Genomic DNA, 17,202 nt, shown 5'->3' on the forward strand with positions numbered 1-17,202 from the left:
AGGGAAGTGCAGTGAAAAGCCATGCTTCACTGCCTGTACATAATTTCCTCTATTTTCCAGTTTTTAGTGCTCTGTAATAACTGTAGAGAACATTGATGTACTGTTTGAGCATCGTCTATACTTTGAGATCACAGAAGGGCACAAAGAAGCCTAGATCCACTTTTCAAACATAATCTCATATATATTCCAATTCTTAGCTCACCACATGCAGGCACATAGCAAGGGATGTAGGGAGAGATGCTGATCTATTGATTGCTTTGATTGTATTCTGATACATGCCATTGTTGTTGTTTTGAAGAAGCCTGGCATATAAATTTGGCAAATAATGTTTGTAACATGCACAGATCACTACTCAAAAATTGCAGTAAGTTGTAGCTTGCTATGGGCCTGTGATATAAGGTTAGATTTACAAATGTGTGCTATCATACACAGAAAAGAGAAAGTAGACTCTAATGAAGAAAACAGAGATGAACACAAGCATTGGCAAATTAGATATAAAAAAAAAAAAAAGTAATAAGGCAGGCCAAGAAAGGCTTCGAAAGAAACTAGTTGTAAACGCAAGAACTGAAAGCTTTTTTTGAATACACAGTCAAACCTTGCTTAGTTAGTAACTTGGTGTGCGAGTGTTTTGCAAGATGATCAAAACATTTTATTAAATTTTAATCAATTACGTACAATATACGTGTGTCATATCGCCTCGCTGAGCGCAGCTGAACGTAATAAAAGCACTACGCCCAATTTACCCATAGTTTAAGCGTGCTGTATATCAAGAATGTCTCCCTCACACCAGCTGCGATTCTATTCAAAAGTAATATGCAGGTTATTTGTTTTACTGTATATATTTTTTATTTTATACAGTACAGTATTTTGTATTAAAGTTTTTGGGTTATGGAATGAATCGTCTGAGTTTCCATTATTTTCTATGGGGAAATTCACTTTGATATTCAAATGCTTTGGAGTACAAGTATGATTCCAAAACGAATTATGCTCGCAAACCAAGGTTTTACTGTATATATTTTTAAATATATATAAAGCAAAGTGCCCACTGTGTGGACTGCTGGACTAGTAGGAAAAGTGAGGATTGCTGTCTTAGCAGTGGGTAAAGGAATGCAAGGAATGTATAGAAATGGTAAGCTAATAGCCAATTTTTTTTTTAATATATATATATATATTTGTTTTGGTTTTCACTGAGGAGAATGTTGCAGGTGGGCCATAACTGCACTGGAAAACTTAGGTTCAGCATACTCACCTATCTGATGGGCCAAAAGTTAGGTGTAGAGGAGTGGGAAAGTGTGGTGCAGTGGTTAAATCTGTGGAGGGGCATAATCGAAAGGGACGTCTAAGTCCGTTTACATCCATCTCGCAAGTCGTCCAAAATTAAAAAGAGCCTAAGACACATATTCAAAAGATACGTCCAACTTTTTTTACTTTCGAAAATCGTCTAATTATACATCCTGCCTATCTGACCATCCAAGCCACTAAATCGTCCATCTTTATACCACATTTCCATCCAACTTTTCGTCCAAGTCCAAAACACCTAGAACAAGCCCTGTTGGATGTGGTCTGCAAAGTGATGGACTGCACACCCAGACATGCCACCTAAATAGTGGGGTACCTTACAGGGCACTGCTGTGAACTTCACAAAAAGGATGCCATGGCTTCTCCTCACTACAGCTCCCTTATAGGTGATGGTGAGCCCCCCAAACCACCTCCAGAATCCCCTAGACCCACTTATCTACCACCCCAATAGGCCTTATGGCTGCAGGAGCCACTTATATGCCAGTAAAAGAGGATTTTGGGGGTGTATAGGGGAGTGCACATGTTTAAGTATCAATGCAGTGATTACAGGGACTTATGGGCATGGGTCCTCCTCTCTATGGGTCCCTAACCCACCCCCAAGATGGCTTAAGCTGCCTCTGTGCTGGACGACTAGGCTTTCCTATGCCCGGCTGCCAGGTGATGATAGTCTGGAGGCTGAAATTTAAAGTTGTGAATAAAATTTTTATGGGGGTAGGAGGGTTGGTGATCACTGGGGTAGTGTGTGGGGGTCTGTGTTTTGTGTTTGCGGTGCTTATCTGGTGAGTTTAGGTGGTTTTTTGTGACTTAGACCATGTTTTACGTGGTCTAAGTCACAACGTCCAAGTTCCGTCGATCCTGGGCTATATAACTTTTGGTTATACATGCTGTATGACTAAGTCTAAGCCAGCCCACATCCTGCCCAACTCCCGCCCTCGACACGCCTCCCGAAATGCCCCGTTTAGCTTTGGATGTTGAGCAGCACTCTGAAGGCCTAGGTCGTTTAGAAATACATCCAAAACCTGTTTTTATTTTCGGAACTTGGACGTTTTTGAGAAATGTTCGTTGAAGTGCCGACTTAGGTCGGTTTTTGGACTTTTTTCTCTTTCGATTATGAGCCCCATAGCCTCAGCACCCTGAGGTTGTGGGTTCAAACCTATGCTGTTCCTTCCCCCCATTGCCCCAAATATATTAGACAGATTGTGAGCCTGCCAGGACAGACAGGGAAAAATGCTTGAGTACCTGAATAAATTCATGTAACCATTCTGAGCCTCCCTGCAAGAATGGTATAGAAAATTGAATAAATAAACTAAGCACCTGCCCTTTGGCATTCAGATGGAAGTTAAGCACCAAAATAGGGGTGAAACAGCACTTAGGGCTGGTCATGCATCGGCTATAAGATAAGAGCCACATTGAAATATTAACTTTAAACTAATGGTTTATGAAAAAGATTTACTAGAGTAAGTGGTTATAGGAAGCTCGATGAAAGAAACTGCTAAACCTGCCAGAAGCTGTATCAATTTTCTTATTGGTCAGTGCAGGCACCTTACCACAATATCTATACTCTATTGGGGAGACAATTGTTACCAAAGTCCGTTGATTGTTTGGTTGATTTACCTTTGGGACTTTTTCCATTGCTAGAAGAGTAGTGTTTCACTACAGAAACAAGACAGAAAGAAGATTGACTCATTTGATCTTTGTTGCTAGACAAGGATTTTATGCTTTCCATAGACCACCAGAAAAGATCAAACCAGCTTTGTCATTCGAAGCCCAAATGATGAAGTTACAACTGTCTTATTATGGTCACATTATCAGAAGAGAAAAACCATTGGAGAAAGACATCATGTTTAGGAAGATCAGAGGAGTGTGTGGTGCAGTGGTTAGATCTACAGCCTCAGCACCCTGGGGTTGTGGGTTCAAACCCTGCACTGCTCCTTGTGACCTTGGGCAAGTCACTTAATCCTCCATAGCCCAAGGTACGTTAGATAGATTGTGAGCCCACCAGGACAGATAGGGAAAATGCTTGAGTACCTGATTGTAAAAACCGCTTAGATAACCTTGATAGGCGGTATATAAAATCCTAATAAACTTGAATCGGGTGAAAAGAGCAACCTGCAATCAGATGGATAGACACGTTGAAAACAACAATGGGGATGATGTTGGAGGACCTTACTGGTAGAGCACAAAACTGATTTCTTTTTTACTAAGACGCACTAACCAATTTAGCGCGTGCTAAATATTAGCATATATTAAATGCTAAGGCACCTATAGAATATAATGGATGCCGTAGCATTTAGTGCATGCTAATCTTTAGCTTATGCTAAATCTGTTAGTGCGCCTTAATAAAATCACCTCAAAGTCACTAGGACTCGAACATGAGTCAATGGCACCTATCACAAATTTACTTCTTTGAATTCTGATGGTACTAGTGACCTAGACTGGCTGCTGGGCTTGATAAACTTTGGTCCGAGTCAGCATGGAAGCCCCTTACCTTCGTGGCACACAGATTATTATGATCCAGTGACAAAGTGACATGTCAATCACTAGGGGCTCCTTTTATCAAGCCGCGCTAGCGGTCTAATGCGCGTAATAGCATGCGCTAAACCGCCAGCCGCGCTAGCCGCTACCGCCTCCTCTTGAGCAGGCGGTAGTTTTGGGCTAGCACAGGGGTTAACGCGTGATGAAAAGTCACGCGCGTTAACCCCGCTAGTGCGGCTTGATAAAAGGAGCCCTAGATGTATGAAAAGTTTCAGCCTAGTGTGTTGTCTCTGAGGATCTGGAACCAAGAAATTAAAAGACAAGGTCTTTAATGGTGGTGATTTAATCGACACCATCAGAATAAATAACAGTATTCATTGACCTTTTCCAACACGATTGGTGCATAGCAGTTTTATATTTGGCACCTAACATTTGGCAACCTTTTACAGACTTGTCCACTGTGTATATCAGGGGTAGGGAACTCCGGTCCTCGAGAGCTGTATTCCAGTCGGGTTTTCAGGATTTCCCCAATGAATATGCATGAGATCTATTTTCATGCACTGCTTTCAATGCATATTCATTGGGGAAATCCTGAAAACCTGACTGGAATACGGCTCTCGAGGTCCGGAGTTCCCTACCCCTGGTGTATATTGTCAGCAAATGTGGATACCTCTGCACTATAGGCAGTCTGTTTACCAGAAGTAATTCTATAAAGTGGAACGTACTTAAATTCTAAAGAATTCACCCACTTTGGGATATTTTAGTCATTTATGTGTGGATGAAGCAACCTATGTAAGTGATCCTTTACAAAATATTGACTATTTGAAAATGTTCACATCATGATACAATATATTATGCTGGCAGGCATTCACAGGGCTGGAATTTAGGAAGGTCATGGATACAATGCGCAAGTATTCATGTAGATTATAAAATACATACTCTAACTCAGCGATTCCCAACCCTGTCCTGGAGGAACACCAGGCCAATCGGGTTTTCAGGCTAGCCCTAATGAATATGCATGAGAGAGATTTGCATATGATGGAAGTGATAGGCATGCAAATTTGCTTCATGCATATTCATTAGGGCTAGCCTGAAAACCCAATTGGCCTGGTGTTCCTCCAGGACAGGGTTGGGAACCACTGCTCTAACTTATCTGCATACACCACTAAGAGAGTTTTTTTTTTTTTAGCATGTAAGCATTGTTATTCTTGCACTCAGATTGTTAGCACAATTATTTTGTCTGTTCTCTGAATGAAGAATAGCTAAAGATTCTAAAATGTAAGATTCAGATTTTGCTGGATTGAAGGCATTATATATGCATCTGACAAACAGTCATCCTATTAAAAGACTTGAAACTTGACTTAGTGCAATTGTCACTGCCATTTGAGAAGTAGTTCAGCTGTTGTTGAAATCAACAGTACAATAAAGTGATGTGAAAAATCATAATACATACATAAACTAATATATGATCCTGGAACTCGGCACCACTGTGAACTATTGTCATTTGTCAGAAATGCAATGGATAGAAATCATAATGTACTTTTTGTCGTGTTGCCAAAAGTTTGAGTCAATATATCAATTCCATGCTGTCACATGCAACTGGCCTGCCTTGTCATTTTAATACTTTTCAGGTGAGAAAAATCTAATTTAGCTTCCTCTAACTGCCTTCACAGATCAGTTACAAGGAACAGTATTCAATCAACCAGTACTGTGCAGCTAGAAACTTCTATATGTGGTCTTGATAAATGATCGTAATAACTGTCCCAAAAAGGGAATGAATTCACATATCTGATACACTCATCACTTACCTTGTTGATGTAGTAGCTGTGTCTCGATGCAGCGCACCATTCATTTTGGATGCATACGTTCTGTTCAGAATATATTTTGACCGAGAGATTGCATCTAGGAAATAAATTAATGTGTATGTTTAGAAAGAAAAATATAAGCACTGATTAATGTCCATAATGTTGAGAGAAGCAAAATACTATGGTCAAATTAATACTAGCCTAATACAAGAATATATTATAGACACCAATATTGTTAAAGAAATTGGTTAAACAAGCTTTTTAATCTGATTACATTTCTAAATATAGTATTATAATCAAATGATAATAAATATGGTTTTAGGGCTCCTTTTACAAAGGTGCATTAGGGACCTAGCACGTGGAATAACGTGCACTAAATTGCCATGTGTGCTAGACCTTAATGCCAGCATTGAGCTGGTGGCGTTAGTTCTAGAAGTGTAGCGCAGGTTTAGCGCATGCTGAAATCCTGCATGCGCTAAAAATGCTATCGCACCTTAAAGAAAGCCATCCATAGAATAACATATAATGTTGAGGTGCTGCTTTTTGGGAATTTCCATTATCAATTATACGTAGATAGGATATTTTGAGTTATAAGTCCAGGACTTACAGAACTTAGTTAGAAAGTATATTTGCTGCTGATGAGTTAAGACAAACCCCCTCTTTTACAAAGGTATGCTAAGCTTTTTAGTGCACGCTAAATATTAGCATGCACTAAACACGCGCTAAACGCTAACGTGTGCATGTTATCCTATTACGCGTTAGCGGTTAGCACACACATTAATTTAGCATGCACTAAATACGCACTAAAACGCTTAATGTGCCTTTGTAAAAGAGGGCCAAAGTCAATGACATCATAGTCATCCCTCCCCCTTTTACAAAACCGTAGCATGGGTTTTAGCACCGGCCGTGGCGGTAACAGCTCCAAAGCTCATAGAATTCCTGTGAGCATCAGAGCTGTTACTGCCGCAACTGGTACTAAAACTGTGCTACAGTTTTGTAAATGGGAGGGAGAATGAGGCAATTTAGGGAGGGAGTATGAGGCAATTTAGGGAGGGAATATGAGGCAATTTAGGGAGGAAGTATGAGGCAATTTAGGGAGGGAATATGAGGCATTTAGGGAGGAAGTATGAGTAATTTAGGAAGGAAGTATGAGGCAATTTAGGGAGTGGATTATGAGGCAATTTAGGGAGTAGAGTATGAGGCAATTTAGGAAGGGAGTATGAGGCAATTTAGGGAGGAAGTGTAAGGCAATTTAGGGAGGGAATATGAGGCAATTTAGGGAGGGAATATGAGGCAATTTAGGGAGTGGAGTATGAGGCAATTTAGGGAGGGAATATGAGGCAATTTAGGGAGGGAGTATGAGGTAATTTAGGGAGGAAGTATGAGTGATTTAGGGAGGAAGTATGAGGCAATTTAGGGAGGAAGTATGAGGCAATTTAGGGAGGGAGTATGAGGCAATTTAGGGAGGGAATATGAGGCAATTTAGGGAGTGGAGTATGAGGCAATTTAGGGAGGAAGTATGAGGCAATTTAGGGAGTGAGTATGAGGCAATTTAGGGAGGGAATATGAGGCAATTTAGGGAGTGGAGTATGAGGCAATTTAGGGAGGGAGTATGAGGCAATTTAGGGAGGAAATATGAGGCAATTTAGGGAGGGAGTATGAGGTAATTTAGGGAGGAAGTATGAGTGATTTAGGGAGGAAGTATGAGGCAATTTAGGGAGGAAGTATGAGTAATTTAGGGAGGAAGTATGAGTAATTTAGGAAGGAAGTATGAGGCAATTTAGGGAGGAAGTGTAAGGCAATTTAGGGAGGAAGTATGAGTAATTTAGGGATGGAGTATGAGGCAATTTAGGGAGGAAGTATGAGTAATTTAGGGAGGAAGTATGAGGCAATTTAGGAAGGGAGTATGAGGCAATTTAGGGAGGAAGTATGAGTAATTTAGGGATGGAGTATGAGGCAATTTAGGGAGGAAGTATGAGTAATTTAGGGAGGAAGTATGAGGCAATTTAGGGAGGAAATATGAGTAATTTAGGGAGGAAGTATGAGGCAATTTAGGGAGGAAGTATGAGTAATTTAGGAAGGAAGTATGAGGCAATTTAGGGAGTGGATTATGAGGCAATTTAGGGAGTAGAGTATGAGGCAATTTAGGAAGGGAGTATGAGGCAATTTAGGGAGGAAGTGTAAGGCAATTTACGGAGGAAGTATGAGTAATTTAGGGATGGAGTATGAGGTAATTTAGGGAGGAAGTATGAGTAATTTAGGGAGGAAGTATGAGGCAATTTAGGGAGGAAGTATGAGTAATTTAGGAAGGAAGTATGAGGCAATTTAGGGAGTGGATTATGAGGCAATTTAGGGAGTAGAGTATGAGGCAATTTAGGGAGTAGAGTATGAGGCAATTTAGGAAGGGAGTATGAGGCAATTTAGGGAGGAAGTGTAAGGCAATTTAGGGAGGAAGTATGAGTAATTTAGGGAGTAGAGTATGAGGCAATTTAGGAAGGGAGTATGAGGCAATTTAGGGAGGAAGTATGAGTAATTTAGGGAGGAAGTATGAGGCAATTTAGGGAGGAAGTATGAGTAATTTAGGGATGGAGTATGAGGCAATTTAGGGAGGAAGTATGAGTAATTTAGGGAGGAAGTATGAGGCAATTTAGGGAGGAAGTATGAGTAATTTAGGGAGGAAGTATGAGGCAATTTAGGGAGGAAGTATGAGTAATTTAGGAAGGAAGTATGAGGCAATTTAGGGAGTGGATTATGAGGCAATTTAGGGAGTAGAGTATGAGGCAATTTAGGAAGGGAGTATGAGGCAATTTAGGGAGGAAGTGTAAGGCAATTTAGGGAGGAAGTATGAGTAATTTAGGGATGGAGTATGAGGCAATTTAGGGAGGAAGTATGAGTAATTTAGGGAGGAAGTATGAGGCAATTTAGGGAGGAAGTATGAGTAATTTAGGGAGGAAGTATGAGGCAATTTAGGGAGGAAGTATGAGTAATTTAGGGAGTAGAGTATGAGGCAATTTAGGAAGGGAGTATGAGGCAATTTAGGGAGGGAATATGAGGCAATTTAGGGAGTGGAGTATGAGGCAATTTAGGGAGGGAGTATGAGGCAATTTAGGGAGGAAATATGAGGCAATTTAGGGAGGGAGTATGAGGTAATTTAGGGAGCAAGTATGAGTGATTTAGGGAGGAAGTATGAGGCAATTTAGGGAGGAAGTATGAGTAATTTAGGGAGGAAGTATGAGTAATTTAGGGAGGAAGTATGAGTAATTTAGGAAGGAAGTATGAGGCAATTTAGGGAGGAAGTGTAAGGCAATTTAGGGAGGAAGTATGAGTAATTTAGGGATGGAGTATGAGGCAATTTAGGGAGGAAGTATGAGTAATTTAGGGAGGAAGTATGAGGCAATTTAGGAAGGGAGTATGAGGCAATTTAGGGAGGAAGTATGAGTAATTTAGGGATGGAGTTTGAGGCAATTTAGGGAGGAAGTATGAGTAATTTAGGGAGGAAGTATGAGGCAATTTAGGGAGGAAATATGAGTAATTTAGGGAGGAAGTATGAGGCAATTTAGGGAAGAAGTATGAGTAATTTAGGAAGGAAGTATGAGGCAATTTAGGGAGTGGATTATGAGGCAATTTAGGGAGTAGAGTATGAGGCAATTTAGGAAGGGAGTATGAGGCAATTTAGGGAGGAAGTGTAAGGCAATTTAGGGAGGAAGTATGAGTAATTTAGGGATGGAGTATGAGGTAATTTAGGGAGGAAGTATGAGTAATTTAGGGAGGAAGTATGAGGCAATTTAGGGAGGAAGTATGAGTAATTTAGGAAGGAAGTATGAGGCAATTTAGGGAGTGGATTATGAGGCAATTTAGGGAGTAGAGTATGAGGCAATTTAGGAAGGGAGTATGAGGCAATTTAGGGAGGAAGTGTAAGGCAATTTAGGGAGGAAGTATGAGTAATTTAGGGAGTAGAGTATGAGGCAATTTAGGAAGGGAGTATGAGGCAATTTAGGGAGGAAGTATGAGTAATTTAGGGAGGAAGTATGAGGCAATTTAGGGAGGAAGTATGAGTAATTTAGGGAGGAAGTATGAGGCAATTTAGGGAGGAAGTATGAGTAATTTAGGAAGGAAGTATGAGGCAATTTAGGGAGTGGATTATGAGGCAATTTAGGGAGTAGAGTATGAGGCAATTTAGGAAGGGAGTATGAGGCAATTCAGGGAGGAAGTGTAAGGCAATTTAGGGAGGAAGTATGAGTAATTTAGGGATGGAGTATGAGGTAATTTAGGGAGGAAGTATGAGTAATTTAGGGAGGAAGTATGAGGCAATTTAGGGAGGAAGTATGAGTAATTTAGGAAGGAAGTATGAGGCAATTTAGGGAGTGGATTATGAGGCAATTTAGGGAGTAGAGTATGAGGCAATTTAGGAAGGGAGTATGAGGCAATTTAGGGAGGAAGTGTAAGGCAATTTAGGGAGGAAGTATGAGTAATTTAGGGAGTAGAGTATGAGGCAATTTAGGAAGGGAGTATGAGGCAATTTAGGGAGGAAGTATGAGTAATTTAGGGAGGAAGTATGAGGCAATTTAGGGAGGAAGTATAAGGCAATTTAGGGAGTGGCCTGCAAACCAAGAGAACCAGGTTCAATTCCCACTGCAATTCATTGTGACTCTGGGCAAGTTACTTCACGCTCCATTGCCCCAGGTGCCAAATAGGTATCTGTACAGTATGTATATAATATCTAAGCAAGTTTGATTGTTTTGACAGAAAATCAGAATGTCAAAATTCCTTCCCTTAGGGTTTATATTAAACAGATAATAGTTGGCATTGTCCTAAATGCTGATAGTCCTCAGCTAATTTCCTTCTGAATATTCAGTGCTGGGACAAATCCTGGCATCTGCATTGACTATCTGGGTCAGCTGTGGAACCTGGAAGCTATATAGATGATTGGCAAGCTAACCTCCTCTATTACAAAGGTGTGCTAAGCTTTTTAGCGCACACTAAATGCTAACATGTGCATGTTATCCTATAGACGCATTAGCGGTTAGTGCAGGGGTCTCCAAAGTCCCTCTTTGAGGGCCAAATCCAGGCAGGTGTTTTGGGATTTCCCCAATGAATATGCATTGAAAGCAGTACATGCACATAGATCTCATGCATGTTCATTGGGGAAATCCTGAAAACCTGACTGGATTTGACCTTCAAGGAGGGACTTTGGAGACCCCTGGGTTAGCGCATGTGTTGATTTATCGTGTGCTAAATGTGCGCCAAGATGCTTAGCGCACCTTTGTAAAAGAGGGCCTAAGTGTTTGCCTAAAGTTTGTGTATTATCTGTCTTACAAACTATGCATGAGGTCTATTTTTGTAAAGTTTTAACCTACATTTCTGTTGTTTTTGTAAAAAAAAAAAATTATTTTTTAATTATTATTTGTACACTGAGATCTGGAATAACCTCACCTCCCCTCTCCGAACCTCAAGCTCCCTCCAACTCTTCCGCAAACACCTAAAAACCTGGCTATTCTCAAAACTGTAACACTTCCCCCCTCTTAGGCCTCTCACCTTCCCCTTTACACCTAACTCTTTAATCTCTCCACTGTAGTTCCTCTCTCATCTTTCTTCCTGTAAACCGTGCCGAGCTCCGCATTCGTGGAGATGGTGCGGTATATAAACCCAAGGTTTAGTTTAGTTAGTTTAGTTTATAAAATTTCATAAATAAAACTTGAAATGTCCATCCTGATCTTTTCAGCATGATTTAACAGGGTTCTCGCATAGGTGTGTGTGCCTAAGTGCCGGTGATGCATGCATCTATAATAATAAAACCCTAAGGGCAAGTTATTTATGCCTCTATTGCTCCAGGTACAAAAACTTAGATTGTGGTCCCACTAGGGACAGAGAAATCACTTGTGTACACTTTGTTTGTGCCACAAGGAGGCTGTATATCAAGTCCATGACCCTTTACCCCTAGACATATCTGGCATGTGTATGCTGGCAATATGAACAGAATTTAAAAGTGAAAACTGTCTATTATATAGTATTACTTCCTAATTAGTGTGCCACAATGGCACATTTCTCTTTCTTTCATTTACTGGCTCAAGCATGTCTTCGTGAAAAGTTCAATGGAAATAGTCATGATAAAATGTGTCTCAATAGGATAGCAGGCTGACAAGTTACTGCAATATGATGCCATGTGTGAAATTTTCACTTTTGTTACCTGGAGCTTAATTATCTTGAGGTCATTATCATTATATGCAACTGTTTAGCATATCTGGAAAAAGTAATTAAAAAAATATATCATGTTTATTGAAATGGTATCATATAGTAACAATAAATATAAGTAATAGAATTGACAAACATTATTTGAAAAAAACCCCAGCATAACTTAGGCAACAGGAATGATAACAATTAGAGAATGACACGGTGATTGTTACCCGTGGCTAGCCGCGGCTAACCCGCCAAAACGGTGACCAAAAAAAAAAGGTCACTGCGAGATCGGGGACAAGGCCATTCACCGCCCCATGGAGCGGTGAATGGTTAGCACGCGCGGTGAATGAGCGATCGATCTGGCAGCTCCCTCTCTTCCGCCGGCCATGCATCTCCCTCCCTCCCTCCTTTTCCCTTACCTTTTCTTGTTGAAACTGGCGATTTCTATAAGGCTATGAGCTGTATTACAGCCGGAGCCTTGAAGTTGCGTCGCGATGCCTGCTGGAAAAATCTCCTCTGACACAACTTCCTGTTTCCGGTTGCATCGGAGGAGACTTTTCTAGCAGGCAACCTGACGCGACTTCAAGGCTTCGTCTGTAATACAGCGCGAAGCCTTATACAAATTGCCAGTTTCGCCACAGGAGAAGGTAAGAGGGAGGGAGAGAGGGAGAGAAATGCACGGCTGTCCGGTGGGAGGGAGCTTCTGGACCGCGTGAAGGGTGCTGGGGGTGGGGGGATGGAGAGGAGAAGACGCTGAAGATGGGGATGGGGCGGTGAAAGGGAGAGTGGGGATGGTGACGGGGCGGTGAAGGGACGGCAGAAGCGGGGACGGGGCGGTGAAGAGGATGGGGCAGTGACGTAGACAGAATTTTTCCCCGTGTCATTCTCTAATAACAGTCCAGTCACCATGCATAGTCTGTTACACAGATCCAATTGTGGAAATCAGCGCAACGCCATTATAAGAATATATGCCTCCAAACTTCAATTCCACACTCATTTTTTTACTATATCCTAAAACTGCCTATGGCCCATGTGTGATGTGAGTCATCACATCAGTAGCGACATCTAATCATCCCAAGAGGATTCCAGACAAACAAATCGCAGACCAATGGAACTGAAGGTTAGTTCCCAATCCTGACACTTGATGCTTGCTTGCTTGTACTGAAAGGGTTAATAACTTTGATGGAAAGCAATAAAAGAACAGAATGAAATAAACACGATAGCTTGGAAGATGAAACGAATGACGAGGCAGGCGAAGCTAAAAGAAATAATTAAAGAAGGGAGGGGCATTCAGACCTCGATTTCTATTATTGAAGAATGTAACAATATTACTTTTCATTTAATACTCAGCGTATCTTCTCGTGGGGCTCAGTTGGAACTTGTTCAGAATACTTCACTGTGCTTAATTGTTTTTTTTTCCTGTTGAGATTTGTGCTGGTTTTCCATTACTGGATAGACATTGATCGATTATATTATATTAATCATGGAAACGCTCTTTTTTATTTAAATCTTTATTCATTTTAAAACATACATAAAGTGCATACAAAAATTACAACAATTGGTACAATGAAACAGCACTTATAACTAACAAATAGTAATAGAAATATCTTCCCCCCCCCATCCCGGATGTGTATAAAACTCTATAAAAATGGCTTATACTATTAATTGGTGGTTACAAAATTTGCTAACAGGCCCCAGATCTCACTAAAGTTTTTACAATGACCAATTAGTTCTGAATTCATACGTTCATATCGATAGAATAAGCACAGGGATTCCCACCAAAAGGTATGATTCAGTCTATCGCAATTCTTCCAATTTTTTTGTGATCATCTGTATAGCAATCCCAGTCATAACAAGAAGTAATCTATTCTTAGCTGCAGAAATTGGAGGCTTGGATTGTAATATAGTTCCAAATAGAACAATATCATATGACATTGGAATGGAAGTTTCCAGTATCCTATTAATTGTAACCCATATCGACTTCCAGAAGCCGAGTATTAAGGGGCAATAGTATAACATGCGATCCAGTGTCCCTATATCAAAGGGGTTGGGAACTCCGGGCTTGAGAGCCGTATTCCAGTCGGGTTTTCAGGATTTTCCCAATTAATATGTATTGAAAGCAGTGCATGTAAATAGATCTCATGCATATTCATTGGGGAAATCCTGAAAACCCGACTGGAATACGGCTCTCGAGGACCGGAGTTCCCTACCCCTGCTATATCAAGATGACAATGCCAGCATCTACTAGACTTGGAACTATCTAATTTTTGCAAACGAACAGGGGTCCAAAAAATCCTAAGTAACAGAAAAAAACAGGTTTGTCTCATAGATGCTGACGCTGTACATCTCATCCTCCATGACTTATGGAACACTCTATCTCTTCATGATTGCTTTTCTTATTTGTACAATTGGGTTTCATCATGTCTTAATTCTCATTCGTGTATTGCATCTCTTATTTTATACCAAATCAATAACATTTTTGAACTAAAGAGAAAGGAAGGGAGGCGCATGGGTGTTCTCAGAATTTAAGCATGGAATTGTAGAATACTTCCATTTTCATGCCCGACAGTAGTTAGGCCTGAGCATTTTCATACTTCTTGTGTTTGAATAGTACCGTAGATGTGACTGACTATTTCCACAGTCTTTGTGAACTATGATGAGCGCTTTAGTGCAAGTGACAGTCTTAGACGCAATTGTCTTCCAACCAAAGCAATCATTTTTGTTCCCGGTGACTGTGTAAAGTAATCTTATATACTGTACAGCATCTCTGCATAAATTGACAAAATTGTTCATTTAGTAGACACAGTTGAAGCCTCTTGAATTGCTGTACATTACCCGCTGGAACAGAGAAGAATAATGCTTTCCATGCTTCAGACCTGCATTATTCTTGATGTAGAATTCTACAAAAAAGAATTCTTTATCTGTTGACCTTAGATCAAGAGGCTTCTGTGATGCTTTAATAAGCATGCATGAATTGTTAAATAAGCAAGCATTCTATTCTTTCTGATTCATGCTGTAATCTTTAATTTCCAGCAGATACCAGTCCTGCCCTTCTATTATACAATGATTTTTAAAAGCTTGAATAGACTATCTCCTTGCACGTCTGATTTGTTGAAATCTTTTGCTTAGTATGTTGTGGCAGTCAAAAAAAAAAAAAAAAACACAACACAAATGGAATGCAAGAACTTATTAGGATAAAACAAATCATATCCTAATGACTCTGTATTGTTCCTTGATGTGACTGCACCGTGATGCATCTCAAAAAAGATGCAAGTTTAATTAGAAAAGGTACAAAAACGGTAACCAAAATGGAAGAAATAGCTCTCATAATCGTGACCTTAGAATTACAGGGTTCTAAGTGACAATTTTCAGTATTTTTAACTCTGATGGCTTCTGGATTCTGACACTCACGAGGATTTATTGCAACTACACCGTTCCTTCATTTCATAAGAAATTACATGGTTCTATGTACAGAAATTAGTCTTTGCATGGGATTACAAGGTTCTAACTGCGAGCCAACAGCACTGCGATGTTTTGTACAGTCTGAACCCTGTAATTCTAAGGTCACGTATGAGGAAAGGCTAAAGAGGTTAGGGTTCTTCAACTTGGAGAAAAGACAGATGAGGGGGGATATGATAGAAGTCTACAAAATCATAAACAGAGTGGAATGGGTAAACACAGATCGATTGTTTACTCTTTCAGAAAGTACAAAAATTAAGAACATGCCATGAAGCTACATGGTTCACAGTCATTCGCGCATGGGACAAAGCCGCGCCGACATTTGAGCCCAGACAACCTCGGCGAGAGGGAGAATTAGAAGGCCTTGAGCATGCATAGATGCATAGATGCATGCTCAAGGCCCGGCAGAGGCAGGAAGTTCTTCAAGCGGCACTGGCACGTCCTGTGGGCTGCGTGCTGGTGCCAGACGGGGGGGGGGGGTGTAAGTTTCAAGTTGTTCGGGTGGGGGGTGCCGGTTTGCACGGAAGGTTGCTGGCTCACACCGGGGAGGCCTTTGCGAGTGTGGGGGGGGGGGGGGGGGGGGGAGCAGCGCCGCTGGCCTAAGGGGTGGGGGTGGGGCAGTGCCGCTGGCCTGGGGGGTGGGGGAGTGGGAACATATCAAGCGAGTCTCCATTATTTCCTATGGGGAAACTCGCTTTGATATACGAGTATTTTGGTTTACGAGCATGCTTCTGGAACGAATTATGCTCGTAAACCAAGGTTCCACTTGGTGCCAGACCTTCTCTGCTAGGAAACAGCAGTGCACCAGAGCCTTATACTCCAGAAGGGCAGGCAGGACATCAGGATTGGGAGGATTTGCTTGAGGACTCATTCATAAATGAAAATGATATAGAAATGAATGAAGCTGAGTATGGAAAAAATGAATGAGGATTTTTCATATGCTACTGACCCTCAAGTAATAGAGTGGGGCTGAGGCACAGTAGGAAAAGTTTGGAGCTCATCAAGAGGAAATGGCTAGCCAGGCTGTATTATTTAAAGCCTCTGGCTGAAAGAGGTTTTTTTTTTTTTCACTTGTTGCATGGAACTTGCAGAAAAACTGCACAGCCTAAATCCAAGCAGGACTGAGTTTGATTTTCTGTGATGCTGTTTGGGGCAGTGCATGAAAATTGTTTACATGCCACAGCATGCCGGGGAACTCTTTATTCAAAATCTAGTGGGATCTTGATTGGGATTTTCATACACCAAAATTTACAGGGCGGGTACAGATTCCAACACCTCTGGGGGTATTTTGATTAATAAAACCCCCACGGTTGATTTTTCCCCAGTGAAAGAACTTACAAGAAGTCATAGCAGAATCTGTTTGAACAAGCCATCTGGAAAACAGTGGTTGGGCCTGGAAGGGCCTAGCCAAGTGTAGCAGGTGTAGGCCTGAGAGCCTCAAGAGAGGGCTATTAAAAGGCTGAAATAGAAGTTAGTGGATGGCAACAAGCCAAATAAAGAAAACAAAATGGAGTGTTTTTGTTTGTATTTTGTGCAAGGACTATTGTTTGCTTGTATTTTTGGAATGCATTTTTTGAATTGCTAGGAATGATTAAGAAGGGGATCGTGAACAGATCAGAGAAGGTTATCATGCCGCTGTACTGGGCCATGGTATGTCCTCACCTGGAATACTGCGTCCAGCACTGGTTGCCGTACATGAAGAAGGACACAGTACTACTCGAAAGGGTCCAGAGAAGAGCGACTAAAATGGTTAAGGGGCTGGAGGAGTTGCCATACAGTGAGAGATTAGAGAAACTGGGCCTCTTCTCCCTTGAAAAGAGGAGACTGAGAGGGGACATGTTCAAAACATTCAAGATAATGAAGGGAATAGACTTAGTAGATAAAGACAGGTTGTTCACCCTCTCCAAGGTAGAGAGAACGAAAGGACACTTTCTAAAGTTAAAAGGGGATAGATTACATACAAACATAAGGAAGTTCTTCACCCAGA

Source organism: Geotrypetes seraphini, chromosome 3 (assembly GCF_902459505.1).
Source record: "Geotrypetes seraphini chromosome 3, aGeoSer1.1, whole genome shotgun sequence".
In the NCBI taxonomy this organism is placed as follows: Eukaryota; Metazoa; Chordata; class Amphibia; order Gymnophiona; family Dermophiidae; genus Geotrypetes; species Geotrypetes seraphini.